A 16,417-nucleotide genomic window follows, 5' to 3' on the forward strand; every position below is an offset into this window, starting at 1 on the left:
TGACACAGACATGAGACTTTCTGCTTCCTGCTCTTTTTGCTGCTGGAGGATTTCTTTGGAATTGCTGGTGGCTGCTCAGCTGGAGAAGGTTGAGCCCTCATTTCCCCACGCTGGGGGTTGCACTTGGCGCAGGGCGATGCCTTGGCACCACAGCTGGAGCAGGGGCACCAGGGCCCGGAGCACCCGGTGTGTTTTGCGTGGTGGGTGGTTCCTCAATGGGTCCCCAGTTGAAGGGGAGTTTGGCTCTGACTGGGTTTGCTTATCTTAAACTTCACTGGGATTTCACTGCAAACCCCATCTGTTTGCCCTCTGAGCAGCTCCCGAGTCTCCGAGCATCACCAGCTGCAGTCACTCCCTTCTGAGAAACCAAAACCCACCAAGGAACCCAAAGCCAGACTTTTGCCCCTGCCCAAGAGACAGGCTGGCCTGGATCTGGCCACAGGCCCCGTGCAAGGGAAAGGCAGGAGGGTGAGCACTGCCAGGGACAGGCTCTTTGTAAGGAGCATCCTTGAAGGCAGCAAGAAAAGGCCATTCCCAGGTGCCACCAGAGCAGAAACCAGCAGCATGTCCCCACCCTGGTGGCACTCAGACTGGGTTGTAGTGGCTTTGCACTGACAGAGAAGGCTGCATGGGGACCTCATAGCAGCCTTCCAGTATCTGAAGGGGCCTATAAGGATGCTGGGGAGGGACTTTTCATTAGGGACTGTAGTGACAGGACAAGGGGTAATGGGTTCAAACTTAAAACAGTGGAAGTTTAGATTAGGTATAAGGAGGCAGCTCTTTACTGGGTGGTGAGGCACTGGAATGGGTTGCCCAGGGAAGTTGTGAATGCTCTGTCCCTGGCGGTGTTCAAGGCCAGGTTGGACAAAGCCTTGGGTGAGATGGTTTAGTGTGAGGTGTCCCTGCCCATGGCAGGGGGGGTTGGAATTGAACTATCTTAAGGTCATTTCCAACCCAAACCATTCTATGATTCTATGACAGGGAGGTGATGAGGAATTTTGCAGCAGAGGTGGGGTAAGGGGCTGAGGGGATGGGAGGAAAACAAGCTCATGTAATACATAGGGAGAGAGAGGGAATGGAGGGGTGCATGGCTGGAAGGGTGAGCAGGTGGATGAATGGAGGGAAGGATGGAGTGGCAGGTGGAGAGTTGGAAAGGTGCATGAACAGAGGGAAAGAAGAGATTCATGGAGGCAAGGGTAGATGGGTGAATAGCAGGGTGGTGGGATGGATGAGAGGTGGATGGAGTGAAGAATGGACGGACGGATGGATGGATGGATGGAGAGGTGGATGAATGGAAGAGTGAAGGGTGGAAGGGAGAGACGAGTGTCAGGATAGGTGGGTGGCTGGGGGGATGGCTAGCTGGATGACCAACAGGGAGCGGGATGATGGATGGAGGGATGCATGGGTGGGTGAAGGGGTGCGTGGAGGGGAGAGTAGGTGCAGGGCAGGAAGCCGCGGGAGCGGATGGGTCAGGGCGGGCCGGGCGGTGCACACGTGTGGGGCGGGTCCCTCTGCAGCCCCGCCCCGGTGCTGCCGGTGCCGCCCGCCGGGAGCGGTGCGGGCTGAGCGCGGAGCGGAGCCCGGCGGGCGCGGCGAGGATGGGCTGCGAGCATCGGCGGCGGCCGCCCTGCAGGTGGGGGCCGGAGGGTTCGTGCACCCCTGGTGAGGGGTAACCGGGGCTCCGTGTTACCGGGGTGGCCGAGGGAGGGGGGGTGTGTTTGTACACCTGGTGTCAGCGGGGGGAGCAGGGGTTCCTTGTAACCGGGGTGTCCTTATAACGGGGTGTCCGTGCATTCGAGGAGTACCCAGTGTGCCCGGGGGCGGAGGGGCTGTGCAGTTTTTGGGGGGTTACTTATAAACGGGGTGTCCAAGTAACAGAAGCGGGGATGAACCCGCTGTGATGGGGGGCCCGTGTGGCTACGGGCTTCCACTTCAACCCAGCAGTGGGGTGTCCCCAGCCCCGGGGAAAAGGGGCGCTCTGCACCATGTCCACCCGGGTCCCTGCACAGCCTGTGCCTTGCCCCTGCCCGGGGGTAGCCGAGGTCACCCCGTTGGGGGGTGCACCCCACTGCCCAGGCTCGTTTCTAGGCCACACACTTGTTTTGCTCTGCCATGCCCCATAGAGCTGCTGTGGCCCAGCCTGGTCCCCGGGGACCACCCCGGCCGTGCCCGGGTCCCTGGGAAATCCCGGGGGCTCTCCAGCGCCTGGCTGGAGTTTCGGCAGCAAGTCACTGCAGCACGAGCTCTCCTGGCTGGGCTGGAGACGCCATCAGTGGCCTGCTGCTCCCGTCTCTCCTCGGCCGGGTCCCCGCAGCCCAAGCGGGTGGAGGTGTAACCCTTGGGAGGGCTCTGCTTTGGCAACAGGATGTGGTCTGGGATGTGATAAGCCCAGCAGCGTGTCATCCCTCTGGCATCAGAGCCTGAGCTTACACCAGCCCTGAGATGTCCCTGTGCTGCTCCATCACCAGCCTGTGCTGGGAGTTGTGCCTGTAGAGGAGCATCTTCCATCAGGTGCTTCTGTGGTCTTATGGGTGTTACCAATGACGGAGGGTGCCTGAAGGCAAGCTGGCCTCCTGCCACGTTCACTGCTGCAACTACCGCCCTAAAGGATGTTTAGCTACTTTGCAGGTTGTAAGCCCTGAGGGAGGAAAAGGCTTAGGCTGATTCAAAACACTAACGAAAGTGGGAGAAAAGAGATTGCAGACCTTTGTTTTCATGTTTATTAAAACCTCGATGCTGTTACCCCAGCATCCGTTAACTTTGCTAATGGCTTGGGTTTGGTGGTGCTGCTCTCAATGAAGCAAAACCATGCTCGGGCAGTTGCTGGTGCTGCTCCTCACCCTGCTGTTGAAGGGGCTGATGCTCAACAGCTGCAGTTTCTTTCTTTTTTTTTTTTTTTCTCCTTTAGGTTAATTTCATAACTCTTGGTTTGATGCCGCACTTGCAAACTGCAGGGACATGCAGGATGTCAATGCTTTAATTCTGTGTGTGTCAGAGGGAGAAAACTTGGAATTGCAAATTGTTTCCAAAACACGGTTGCAAAGTGTTTTGGAGCTCTGGGTGTTGCTCAGATGAGAGCTTAAACCTAGACAGATCAGAAGATAGTGAGAGCTCAGTGGTGGTGGCTGTGGTGGTTACCTTCCCCCGTTACAGTCGGAAGGCTCAGGCAGTGGCTGGGCACATCCTTTGGAGCTGGGCTGGAGGATGCTCCACAGGTTTCCACAGGGATGTAGCTGATTCAGAGCCTGAGCTGCTGCGCCAGGAGTCTTCCAGCTCCAGCCTTGTAGTGCTGTCCTGTGGGATCGAAATGGGGGGAGCTCGGAGTCTGCCTTCCCTGGTGTGGCCATCGCTCCTCTGCTCCCTGCAGCTCTGGAGCCCAGTTTGGCAAGAAGGGGTTGAAAAGTGTTGGAGATGCTGTAATGGCAGTGTGCATTGATTTGGGGTAGGGATTGGGGCTCCTCACCATGGCCCTGCACCTCTGGTACACTAGGATGGTGCAATCGGGTGGCCCAGCTGGACAGTCCCTCCTCCCCCCTGCAGATCAGGGCACCCCAGTTTGGAGCAAACCAAACCAAAAGTGTCACATCGTGCCTTTCAGTGCAAAATTCACGTCTTCATTTTGATATGCAGCAAAAGAAGAACTGAATACAGACAGGGGCATTGGCCGAGAAGGACTGTGCACTGCAGTCCTTGGGGCTGAGGGACGCCCAATGCGGCAGTGGCTTTGCCATCAGCAGGATGCTTCAGACCAGGCTGTGGTACCCGCTCGGTGGCACGGGGACCGCTGCAGCCTCGCTGTGCTGCAGCTCACCTGGGGTAGTTTCAACTTCTCTTTTTTGGGTGACCGCTGAGCTGTGCCTGGCGTGATGGGGCTGCCCAGTTTTTGCATTGTTATTTTGCAAGTGGGGAATTGTGCAGGGGGTTGCTGGGGGGGTTGGGGAGCTGCCCAGGTGAGTGCCCCGAGGCTGATTGTGAGTGATGGAAGGTGTCTCCTGTTGCATCTGAACTCTGCAGTGCTGCTCAGCTGGGGAGGTGTTTTGCGCTGGAAATGCCACTCCTGGTTGCAGTGGAGGAAAATTGACATGCGGGTGCAATCCAGGCTCTATAGATCCAGCTCATGTTCTCTCCTTCCTCTCTACAAGGCTTCCCTTCTGCCTCCCTAAGAGGCTCGGTATTGCAGGAATCCCCATCCTTGTCTGTCATGGCTGGAGGTGGTGTGGGGACATTTTTGTCACTGCCAGCCCTTTCTTTGCAAGTGTCCCACCCACACAAAGCCATTTCTGGGGGTCTCCAAGCAAACCACCCAAGGTTGTGTCCACCTTACTCTGCATGCATTGGTTGGGGTTGTTTGTCTTCCCCAAAGCTCACCTGGTCACACGAGTGCGATACATGTGAGGACACGGTGAGCATCGCCTCATGCTGCAGCCCGGCGGGGTGGTCAGGACCCACTGGCACTAAGCCCTCTTCATTGGCCTCCTTGGTGGGAGCCTGGGGAGCGGGCTGCAGCACCAGAGCGCCTTTCCCAGCATGGAGACCAAACCCCAGCGTTCCCGTTGTTCTTTCGTCTTTGGCCACCAATTAGCACAACATGAGAACTTGTCTCCCTGATGACACGTCTGTGTGACTCCTCGGATGCTGTAATTGCAGGGTTTTCAGCAGCCAGGGTGCGATGAAATAGTAATTGTGACTGTGTGTGCCGTGAAAGACGTGGCTCTTTGGTGAAGCTTAATTAGGAAATAGGGACACTGTTGGGAATGGCTCTGTGATGCGATTTTCCTAATGAAAGCTACTGAATAGGCCGCCTTGTAATGAAGAACAGACTCGTGAGGGGCACTGCCAATTGCTCTTCTCTAGTGTTAATTTTGTATTTCCTCTCCATTGTTTTTAATACCCTCTTGGAAAAGCTTGAAGATAAAATGCTCTATTTTTTTACGCCTCGTATCCTGTTTGGCAAACCGCGATTATAGCATGTGCATCTGGAATACATGAGTGGCCAGGCATGAGCTCCTTCAGACTTGTTAATCTCTGATTTCAAGCTCTGCCACTGAAAAAGAAAAGAAGCAACTTCGGCTTGCGGTGGGATGGTCTGTCCCTTATCAGCGTGGCGCAACGGGAGGTGCCCGGCTGAGTTTGCAGATGTAGCTGGAGAAGAGCTGGCTCGCTGGGTGTGAAGAGCAGGATGCTGCGGGAAGCATGGTGTGGTTGGAAGCAGTGTGGTGGGGTTTTGTGGTCCAGCCTTGGCTGTGTTTGTCTCATGTCCTCTCCTTGCACACGTGATTGCTGTACTTAACTGTGACCTGCCCCATCTGAGAGGTCACCCGGGTTCCAGTCTCCTGCTGGTAAGGAGCCCTGAGGCTGCTGTGTGGTTCAGCGCTCGCACCTGCACCGCACCATTCCCGTAACGCGGGCTCCAGGCGGGCAGGGGAAAGCTCTGCAGCTGGGTTCAGCCAACAGATGTGAGCGTGGCCCTGCTGCTGGGTTAAAAGGGGAAATAGGAAAACACTACCTGGGTGATGCTCTCCTGTGGCACTGTGACAAGTGAGAGAGGGCCCATTTAGATTGGAGATGGAGATGAGCTCTTAGGCAGAAGCTCTTCCCTGTGAGGGTGCTGAGGCGCTGGCACAGGGTGCCCAGAGAAGCTGTGGCTGCCCCATCCCTGGCAGTGCTCAAGGCCAGGTTGGACACAGGGGCTTGGAGCAAGCTGCTCCAGTGGAAGGGGTCCCTGCCCGTGGCAGGGGTTGGAGCTGGATGAGCTTTAGGGTCATTCCCAACCTATACCATCCCATGATTAAGGTTTCTTGGTGCTGCAGGGGGATCATCTGCATTTGTAAGATAGATGGGGATGGGGCTTGGCTTCCCCTCCAATGCTTTGACCAAAACTGACCAATATTCCATCAGTGCTTGGGATGGGAGCAGCTTGGGTGCTCCTAAAAATGATGCTGGTTCTTACTTTTGGGGTGCATTTAAGCAGAAGTGAGCAGAGCCTGTCATGAGCAGCTCATGTGACAAGGGTGCCTGGGAATGGAGGTGCTGGAGCATTGATTCCCTGGTCACAGTGCTGCCGGCTGCCTGGTGCTGCTCCAGCCGAGCAGGAAGAGCTCAGCTTCAATTCCATCCTGTGACTGTCCTTAGCAGCTGCTGCAGTAGGGAATTCATCTTTTTTATCCTGCATTGAAGGGTTTTGTGCTCTAAAGGTATTTTCAGTACTGTGTTAATACTTGTTCAGTGCCATGCTGTGTAAATGTGTGTGTATGGCTGCTGCGTGCACGCTTTAGGAAGGATGGTGTAGTCTTGAGCTTGCAGAAGCGTTTTTCATCCCTTCCACAAAGGCTATTCTTTGTTGTCTCAAATTAGGATGAAACGCTTCCCCTTTCAGCTGCTTCCCCCATCGCTCTATGTCTATTTAAACCCACAGCTAGGAGGCTTCTCTGCACACAAGCTCTCATCCTTTCAGGTGGCATTTCCCTTTTCTCATTGTTTCTGGCAACCTGTGCATGTGAAACTTCACAAATGTTTCTTCATTCTCGGAGTCTTTGTGTTAATAAACCTTGCAAACCAGTACCCACGCTGTCTGCACCCTCCACGTGATGGAGCAGCTCTTGGGTGCAAAGGCTTTGCAGTCTGACCAAGCAAACTCCAGCCTTGCAGACCCAGGCTGGACAGCATCCCCGCTGCTCCTCATCCCTATGCATGAATCTTGCTTATCTGAGAGGTCTTCTGCCTGGGGCTTGCCTCCAGGGATAAATTAGCTGCATTGCAATCAAAGCCAGCAAGCCTAATGTCCCCTAAGGGCTGCTCATTAGGTGCAAATTGTTCCCAGTTTGGTCTGCTCTGAGTGATGGTGGGTGCTAATCGTTTAGGTAACTCAGATGATGTGCAGGAATGGCTACATGGGTCTAAATCCACTTTTGCTGGTACAAAGCTGCACCCAGAGCCTGGGGATCTCCTTTGTGGTGGGCTCTGAGCTGCCAGATCATGGTGCTGGGTTCAAAAAGGATAGCAAGTATTTAATCACATTCTGCCTATTCCCTGTGGTCTCCAATTGGAACACCAGCGTGCGTGTGATGCTTTAAGATGAAGAGAGTAGCCTTTGGCTCTGGAAACCGGGCACTTGCCACTTCCTAGGAGCTTGGCTTCTAGTGAAGAGCCGAGATGAAGGACTGTCCCTGCAGGGACAAGGGCCCTGTGTGCCGTGATGCTCCTCCCTGTCATGGGGGGACACGTGGATAGGAAGGGTTCAGACTGCATTTGCCGCATGGGCTCTTGCCCTCCTTGGTCCTGTGATGTGTGACTGGGGAGGTTGGGGGCTTGGTCTGCATGTGAGATGCCCACTGGTTGGGGCTGTGCCAGCCAGGCTGGAGGCACCTCAGAGAAGGGCTGCTCTCAGTGCTCCTCACAGCTGCCACAGCACCTTCTAATACAGTTACCAAGCTAGGAGAAGGGATGGAGAGTGGTGGGATAGGGCCTTCATGTGAAGAAGAGGACACCTCTTGGCTTATCTTCTCCATGGTGTTTTGGGCTGATATGGATGTAGTTCTGATGGCTGTACGAGGCCAAAGGATGGTCCAGCTCAGGGCGAGTCCAGGGACTGGACCTCACTTGCTGTGATGGGACTGCCCTGAGCTCTCTGGTCCCACCATCTTCCCTCTGTGCAGCTTGCCTTTCTTCACATCTGCAGAGTCTGGCACATCTGGGATGCAGCAGTGGCCTCCAGCACAACTTGAGCTGCTTCTTCCCAGAGGTTAACATAGGGTTCTGAAAGGTTTCATGCTGTGGGCTCATCATTACCCTCTCAAGTGGCAAATGTGGATGCTGCTGTGATATTTGAGTGCAGTGGGTTGTTAAGATGCTTGGGGGCTGCACAGCCTGGTGGGGTTGGCCATTGCTGCCTAACCCACTGTTGGACGGATGAACACCTCTCCTTGGTCTGTCTCCTTGTCTGGAAACTTCCTTTCTTCTCATCAATTGTAATGGTGGTGCTGCGGTTGTACTGACTCCTCTGGTCAAAGTAGGGCTCACATCCTTCTGTGAATCACAGTCCACTTGCCCTTGGCCCGAGGGGGACAGGGAGCAGCCATAACTGTCCTTGCCACCATCTGCCTGCTGTGGTACTGCAGCCAGTGGTGCTGGAAGTAAATAGAAGGTTTTGGGCAACCAAGCCAGGGACTGAAAAGGCTCCCGAGTTCCCAGCAGGGCCTCCACAATGGCAGGAAGCAACTTCTAAAGCTTCCTTTGGATACACAGGGCCTTGGGGGAAAGATTTACTTGCTTGTTTATGCTGTAAGTTAATCTATTTAGTGGGTTTGGCATTAAACCTCACAAAAAGCCTTCTGAAATGGTCACGCTGCTTGTTTGTAGTGCTTTGTCTCTCACTCACTTTGTTTCACAGCTGGAGGAGTTAAGCAGAGACAGAGCCAATTGACATCTCCCGTGTAAACTTGTTTTTCCGAATAGGCTGAAGGAATTAGCATCAGCTCTTACTGTCCTTCGCTGCAAGGGAGCTGCGGGGGTGAAAGGCAGCGTGGGGCAGAGGTTGGGGTCCCCTCTGGGAGCTACCCTTCGTTGTGTGTGCTCTGTGCCACTTTGCTCGGTTGCAGGTTGCCCTGTGGACTTAACTGGAGCTAACAGATGATTTTGCAAGGGCAAAACCCACAACAAACCAAACCCCAACTCCCCAAACCGCAGCACCCCTCCACATGAGCCAGTGTAGCAGAATAGGGAGCAACACGATGTATTTTTTTAGGGGGAAGAAGTCCTGGGAAGCGTTTGGAGCGGCACAGGGAAGTGCTGGGTCTGTGGAACAGAAAATGGCTGATGAGAATTTTTCATGGTATCGTGGTATCACTGTTTCCCTTTGTGTCTGATGCTATCCTAAACATGATAATGCCACCCACGTGTAACATGGCACAGTAGAAATTGATTCTTCCCAAGAAGAATCTCCAAAGTAGCCGTATGTACACAGCAACTGCTGTGGAAAGCACGTGGGCCAGCTGGAGTTGAGGTCCGTGCCTAGAGGTGGTAGGTGCTGGGCTCCCTCCCAAGCTGAAGGCTTCACTGCAGCATCGTCAGCTTGGGAGGGAACTCATCATCTTCAACCTCAGTGAAGTCTTCAGCTTGGGAGGGAGCTTAGTGCCTGCTACGTCTGGGCATGGACCTCAACCCCCGGTGTCCCATATGCTTTTGGGAGAGTGTCTTCTGCTGAGCGTGGAAATACCTGGGGTCTTGTCCCGTTTGCCTCCTCTGAGTGGCAACACCTGCAACAGGGGTGTCTCCTTGTGGTCTTGTCCCATCAGGTTGAACAGTCACCGTAGGGAGTGTGGGGAGGAACCATCTAACGCTCTGTCATGTCCTTCACTTCCCTCTCGGTGCAGGGGCACTTTGGGTTCCTGTCTTTAGTTGGGGAAACACCTTCCCCCCTCCCCTCTAAATGATGCATTTGCTGAGTGTTTTCATGTTTTCCCCTGGTCCTCCCCTGTGACGCAGCCACTTCTCTGCTGAACTTCCACCTTCCCTGTAGAGCAGCCCTGGAGTTTCCATTACAGCCAGGCTGTGCCAAACACCAGCACTGTCTCCAGCCTAAATCTTCTTGGGACTTGACTGATGTTGGGTGAAACTTTAACCCTCACTGTTGTGATAAAGACTGATACAAGCTAAAATTAACTCTTGCATCGTGTGGCAAGGGTGTTTTGTAATTGGTGCCAGGAACAAGTACGTTTCCTGTCTGAAAAGTGATTATAAATAACCGCTCTTCTCTTACCCTGACAGGTATGTGCCGTTTATGCTGTTTTTTTGAAGAGAAAAAGAGGCATTTCTGACCGTAGCTGAGCTTTGGCAAGCCCCCAGAGCCCATTGAGCAGATGGTGTTTGGGTTGCTGGTGTCTTGGGTCATGTCACTGCTCCCATCGCAGGCTGGCTGAGGGCAGTGTGTGTGTACCAGGGAGGTGCCGCGGTGCAGCCAGCTGCGTGGCACTTGAGGCAGTGCTGCTACTGCCAGTGAGAGCAGGACAGGGAATGGGCTTGGTTCTGCTCCTGCCCAGCCTTGGTCTCGTGCGTCTGAAGGTGAGTAAAGCGTTGATGAAGGGGAGATAAAAAGAAGCACAGGGTAGGGCTGGAATTTCTTTCCTTTTTTCCTTTTTTTCCCCCCCTTTTTCCATTTTTTTCCCCTTTTCCTTTTTTTTTTTCTCTTCCTTTCTTTCCCCCTTTTCCGCTTTTGTTTACTTTTTCCCTTTTCTTCCCCTCCCTCCTCCTTTTATTTTTCCCCATTTTTTCCCCCATTCTTTCCCCCCTTTTTTTTCCTTTTTTTCCTTTTCTGGAAGCTACTGTTCTGTGTCAAGATGTACTTTACAATGGTGAAATCCAAGAAATTCCCAGAGACCTCTGCTCATCTGCCTTGAGGCAGGAGGATTGAAAAGGTAATGGGGACTGAGTGCAGACTGAAGGGGCTGCTGAGGGTCTCTCCCTGGCCTTGGGGCAGGGGCCTCTCCCTCTCCCATTAAACTTGAGTCTGTTGCTGCTTTTTCTGCCTTTAAGGACATGGGAACAGGTAACTCTCTTCCCTTTTGCAGCAGCATCATTGCTGTGATTGAGTTTATCTCGTTTTCCACCCCAGCATAGCAGGGCATATTTACTCCCTGTCCTTTAATTTAAAGCTTGTCCATCAGCATCTCCAGGAATGGGATTTCTGAAGTTTCCTTCAGAAACCAACAAGTGATAGACCTTATTCTAATAGCATCAGGGAGTCACAATCCTGCTTGTTTCAATTCCCAAAGCTCAACTCTTGAACAGTTCAAGAGTGCTGTGTTATAGGAGCTAAAAATAATGGAGATGAAAGGTACAGCATGGGTTTTTTTAGCTGGAAATGGAGGTGAAGGCAGCGTCTTGTCAATGGTAAGAGCATCTCTAGTTGAAGGGACCTGCAGTGAGTCACTGGGGTTGCATACAGAGAAGTGTTTTTTGGAGACAGAATGTGCCATTGCAACTGTGGTGCTCGGTGTTGGCTTGGTGGGACTAATACAGAGATTTGTATTTCCCAGCATCAGAATACACCAGTGCTTTAAAGGGGGAGCGAGTGGAATTTCCCCATTGTCTGTTTGTCAAGAAAACTCTAATTCCTGTCCTGAAAAATCGTAATCATACAAAAGGACATGTTAAAAACAAGTCAAGAGGAAGTCTCGGTGTGCAGGATGGGTGCTGAGGGGGTTGCAGACAGTTCTGCACTGGACATCATCACTGTGGTGTGATTTCAGTCTCCCTTCGGCATTGCTGCTAGGGTCTAACACTGGCCGTGGTCTCCACGTAGCTGCCCCATTCACACTGCAACCTCACAGCAAAGCCCCAGAATATTTTGCAAGTGTCTTCAGCTTGTGTGAGCCTGCCAGGCTGCTGCTGTTCAGGAAATGCAGAGTTAGTTCATTCAGGTCTGAATATGGAAGCTACAAACCTCCAAATGATCGGCTTGAGCTCAGGTCAGGCACGATGCAAAGTTGATGCAAGAGGCTTTAACCCCCACCCAGTTGTTGCTGAGTGTCTCTGGGAGGTCCCTTGGCTTCATCTACTACTGGTCAGTGTTAAGGAGGATGGTGCCGTGTCCCCTCTGCAAATTAGGTACCTGAAAGGCTGAGTGTGGCACCTACCACTGAGGAGCTGCTGCTGTTCTCATGCTCTCCCACCAATTCCTATGAGACCCCAGAACTGGAAAAGGGGTCTCCTTTATTTTCATCCCACACTTTCACTTGCTGCCAGCGCTGCTGGTGAGGAAGGTGGTAGAGATGCTGCAAAACCAGCACCTACTTGTCTTTAATCCACTGCTGGTTGAACTTGACTAGATTGCAGTTTCCAGAATGCCCTTACTGCACATTGCTGAGACTCCCTTTCTGTTACTTTATCCAGCTGTAGCTGTTGCTGCACAGGGACAGACTCTGGAAGGATCAGAAGGGTTTTGTTGAGCTCCAAGAGTATCATGAGTGCACATGTTCTCCATGAAGTTGATCCCATGATATCCTCTGCAAATGAAGGGGTTGGTGGTTCACACACATCATGCCTGAGCAGCTCCCACTGCCTAAAGGGTCTACAGGAAACCTGGAGAGGGGCTTTGGACAAGGGCCTGTAGGGACAGGCCAAGGGGAATGGCTTGAACCTGCCCGAGGGGAGACTGAGATGAGCTCTTAGGCAGAAGCTCTTCCCTGTGAGGGTGCTGAGGCACTGGCACAGGGTGCCCAGAGCAGCTGTGGCTGCCCCATCCCTGGCAGTGCTCAAGGCCAGGTTGGACACAGGGGCTTGGAGCAAGCTGCTCCAGTGGAAGGGGTCCCTGCCCGTGGCTGGGGTTGGATGTGGAGGAGCTTACAGGTGCCTTTCAACACAAATGAGCCTGGGATTCTATGAAAAGTGTATGAATAAGCCCCTTCTTGGACTTAAGCATGGTGCACCTCACCTAGCCGTTAGCCAGCTCTGGATGTCTTAATTTCATCTGAATCCTTGTCACAATAAAGCATTTTGCAGGCAGGTAATGGCACATTCTTTAGATGATGGTGAGTAGTGACTTGCTGTCAGTCCTGTATCCTCCAGTGGTTCTCTCTCCCTCTCTGATCAGCTGGAGAGGAGCCAAGTTATCCTGCTTAATTCACTTACCCAGCAAGGGATGCCCTGCTCAGCAATGCTGAAACCTGAGTGGTACCTTCTTTTGGTCCACTGCTTTGAGGTTGCAGCAGGTTATTGCTATCAGTGCTGTCTGTGCATGCAGTGGGAAGGGTGAGAAGTCTTGTTGCAGCCTGACAGACTGATGCTTCCTTAAGAATAGCTTTACCCACTGGAGGAAGCTCTGGCAGAGGAGAGGCTGGTTATGGTGGGGTCAGGTGATGAATTAGTTAAGGAATGATCTAGATGGCTCAGGACAGTGAATTTGCCCGCAACTGACACAATCTGCCAGAATCTGGCACATCAACTGACAACTTTTCCTTGTCTTAACCAGCCATTGAAAAAGGCAGCTCCATCTCTCAGGTTCAAGCTACCCCCGTCATCTGAAAGGCTGAGGCTGTATGTGTCTGTTGAGGAGCGTGAATGGCCACTGATACCAAAGTGCAGACAAATTTTCGTAGTAGTTTATCCCAGAAGAGCAAATATTGACCGCCCCTGATTTCCCCCCCCCCGCCCCATAACCCATCAGACTTGATGACTCATCAGCTTTGCAAACCCATGAGTGTCCTTCTAGGGATTCTATGGGACAGCATGCCCATAGAGCTCCCCCTGCTCCAAGTTTTACTGTCTGTGAGGATTTGGTCCATCTGTGAAAGTAAATTCTCCCTTTTTGCTATGGGGAGATGCAAGCCTCTGTGCTCAGAGCTCTTGAAGCTGGCAGATCTTGTGATGGCTCTTCTATGTTCTGTTTTCTCAGTAACTCTCAACGAGGTGTAAATGATGGATGTTGTCTTTTGACCTTGGCACTGTAAGTATGTGTCTGCTAATTAATGCGCTGTAATTCCTGTACTAGCAGATATAACCTCTAAAAATATTTAGAGGTGCCTCTCTGATGATAAGGCTGTGGCAGTTAAGTTTTAAGCAGGGAGTAGGTTAAGACCTGATCCACTCTTTAGCTGTGCCATAAACGCTTCTGGCAATGGGGCTGCTCAAACTCTTTGGGGAAGAGAGGCAGGAGATTTTGCCCTCTAAATGGGGATGACTTTTCAGTTGATGTCAGCAGAAACCCAAGCTATTGTGGCTATAAGAAAAGCTGCTTAGGTATAGAGTGATGCTTGAATCTGCCATTCAAACTGGAAGACAGACCCAAGCTGCTTGGAAAGGGTGTAAGTCCTGTCCCCTGTGACCATGCTGAACAAATGGGGAGAAACTGGTGATTAATGGTGGAAAAAGTCTTTTCTTCAGAACCTGGCTGTGGTCGGTTGGTTTGTAGTTGTTCCTTTAGCATCAAGGTAAGAAGAGTCCAATTCCATGAATGCGTGGGGAGGAGCAGGTCTCTTGGCTGCTCATCCCCATCACAAGATAGTGGTACATGGCTGTGGGAAGTGGCTGAGAGGACTGACCCTTATGGAGCCTGTAAGAAAGATGGGGAGAGACTTCTTAGCAGGGTCTGTTGTGACAGGGCAAGGGGTGGTGGTTTTAAACCTAAAGAGCGAGATTCAGGCTGGATGTGAGGAAGGAATTCTTACATTGAGGGTGGTAAGACACTGGCACAGGTCACCCAGAGAGGTGGTGGATGCATCATCCCCAGAGACATTCAAAGGCCAGGCTGGATGTGGTTCTGGGCAACCTGGTCTAGTTAAGATGTCCCTGCTCATTGCAGGGGGTTGGACTGGATGAGCTGTGAAGGTCCCTTCCAACCCAAACCATTCTATGATTCCGTGATCCCCTTCAGAAAAGAAGAGAGGGTTCCAGGATTGCTTGAGCCCAGCCTAGCCATGTTTGTTGTCATTTAGGGGAGTGCAGAAGGTCATTGCTTGGACCTGGACTGCAACTTTCATGTCTCTTTCCTGTGTTGGCCTCTCTGTCGCTGAGCCACATGCCCTGCTCCGGTATCTTGCAGCCCTGCATGTGCACGGCCACAGCCCGGTTATTTCTGACCAGACCATTTGTGTGTGGTCTTTATTTTTGTGTTTTCTTGAACACAACTGTTGAGTTTCCTGGAACTGCTGGGCCCAGAGCAGAGTCCTTTGCATGTTAACAGCCTCATAGCTTGCTTGCGCAGCGTGGCGGGTGCCACGTGTGGTTCTCGGATGTTTCGGGAGAGTGAAATCATTGTCCAGAATAGGAAACGGTGGCACAACTTCCCCCCAGCTCCAGAGCACTTCTCCTTTTGGCACCAGCACGTGGGAAGCTGAAGTAAGGTCTCTCACGAATGCAGAAGTGTGGGTTGCTCTTGGAAACCATCTCAATGGATGATCCCGCAGTGGAGCCCTCTGCTCTGTCTGCTGGGGTGGGGGGGAATGGGTTTGTGTGGATGGATTCAGCTCATGGTTTGTGGCTTCCCCTTCAGAAGCAAAGTCTACTTGATGCATCACAAGAGGCAGAGGATGGGTGGGCTGCAGGCTCTGCAGTCTTCATTCCAGTGAGTTGCCTTCTCCAGTTCTCCTGCCCTTGGGAACTAGCAGTCCATGTCATTGCTTGCCCCTGTGTTGTCTTAGGTTGCAACCCTGCTTGTGACACATTGCTTAATCCCACAGGATTATTCCTGCTCTCTGTGATTGTTTGTCTTGTGCTGTTGGAGAGGGAGAGCCATCGTGCAGGTCCTGGCTGTGCTTGCTTGGATGCTGTTTGCCACTCATATGGCTGCTGCTGGGAAGGGTGCCAGGGTTTTGGCTGGAATTTTCTTTGACCTTATTTGATTACCAAATCCTGCATGCTCGGTGGGAGGGCAGAAACACCACAGGGAAAGCAGCACATGCAAAAATACCTGGAGCCAATGCATTTCCAAATACACAAATGACTTCCCAAGGTTACATGGCAGATCCTGCAGTAGACCCCCAGGCTCACCCAAAGAATCCCCAAGAGCAACTCAGCCCTGGGCTCTCTGAGGACATGGGGAGAAAACAAGCTGTGGACATTTGGGGGGAAAGTAGATGTGGTTAAAGGCATATTATGGACAAAGATGACTGAGGGTCAGTCACTTTGCGTCTGTGGGCTCCTGGGTCCCACATACAGCTATAGCAGAACTTTCCTTCTCCAGACTGTGCTGCTGCTGCAGCTCCAAGGGCTTTGGAGTGTCTGGTGGAAGGAAGAGCATGCAGCCCCACTGAGGAGAGCAGCTTCTGCACCTTTACCCTGTCCTGGTGTCTGCTGGATCATGATGGTCTCTGTCTATTTAGAGAGAGAGTGAGGTTGGAGGGGCTGTTAGAAAAGGTCTTGTTGGGAGCGTTGTCTAGAGAGGAGGTGCTGTCACCAGTGCTGGCCATGAGAACAGGTAGTGTGGAGCAGTTGTGATTCCAGCACTAGAGCTGATCCTTTCTGTAAGAGGAGGACTAGATATAAGATTATGGAATACAGGTATAGACAGATATAAGATTATGGAATATATACACACGGAAATGTCAGAAGTTTGTAGTCCTGGTTAGAAGTGTCTGGCCAGTCCTGTGGGTGTCATTGACATCTTTCAACAATGCAGAAGGCCCTGATCTAGATCATCTGCTGCTGGAGGACTGAACTTCCACAAGTAGGGCTGTTCTGCTCTACTCCAGGCTGAAACGGGCTCAGGGTATGGGCTAAATCATGTTCAATTTGGGCAGACAAGAAGAGTATTTTCAGGTTTCGCCTGTCTTGGGGTTGCTCATAAGAGAAGCTGGGATTCAGCTACTGTGACCTGCTTGGTTGGGTCCTGAATCTTGAACCAAGACAAATAGCTGCAGCTTTTTGTCTAAGAGGGTGAGGGTCAGCTCCAGTGTGGGCAGCATCTCCCTGGCGATATTTCACC

At 52.3% G+C, this 16,417-nt stretch overlaps 1 protein-coding gene across 8 annotated transcripts in view; it reads left to right on the forward strand.

Moving 5' to 3' along the window:
• The first annotated feature begins 1,517 nt into the window (after positions 1 to 1,517).
• PIK3R5 (phosphoinositide-3-kinase regulatory subunit 5) overlaps positions 1,518 to 16,417 on the forward strand; it is a 57,145-nt gene continuing 42,245 nt past the window's right edge. For 4 of the 8 annotated variants that reach the window (XM_065693334.1, XM_065693341.1, XM_065693342.1 and 1 more), the window contains exon 1: positions 1,518 to 1,633. The gene's annotated coding sequence lies outside the window, so the exon portion shown is untranslated. Of the gene's footprint in view, positions 1,634 to 9,740; positions 9,766 to 9,842; positions 10,060 to 13,390; positions 13,446 to 16,417 lie in introns of those variants that run through there. The other 4 variants (XM_065693338.1, XM_065693339.1, XM_065693336.1 and 1 more) reach the window with 4 other exon arrangements.

The sequence above is a fragment of the Lathamus discolor genome, chromosome 13, assembly GCF_037157495.1.
Source record: "Lathamus discolor isolate bLatDis1 chromosome 13, bLatDis1.hap1, whole genome shotgun sequence".
NCBI classification, from domain to species: Eukaryota; Metazoa; Chordata; class Aves; order Psittaciformes; family Psittacidae; genus Lathamus; species Lathamus discolor.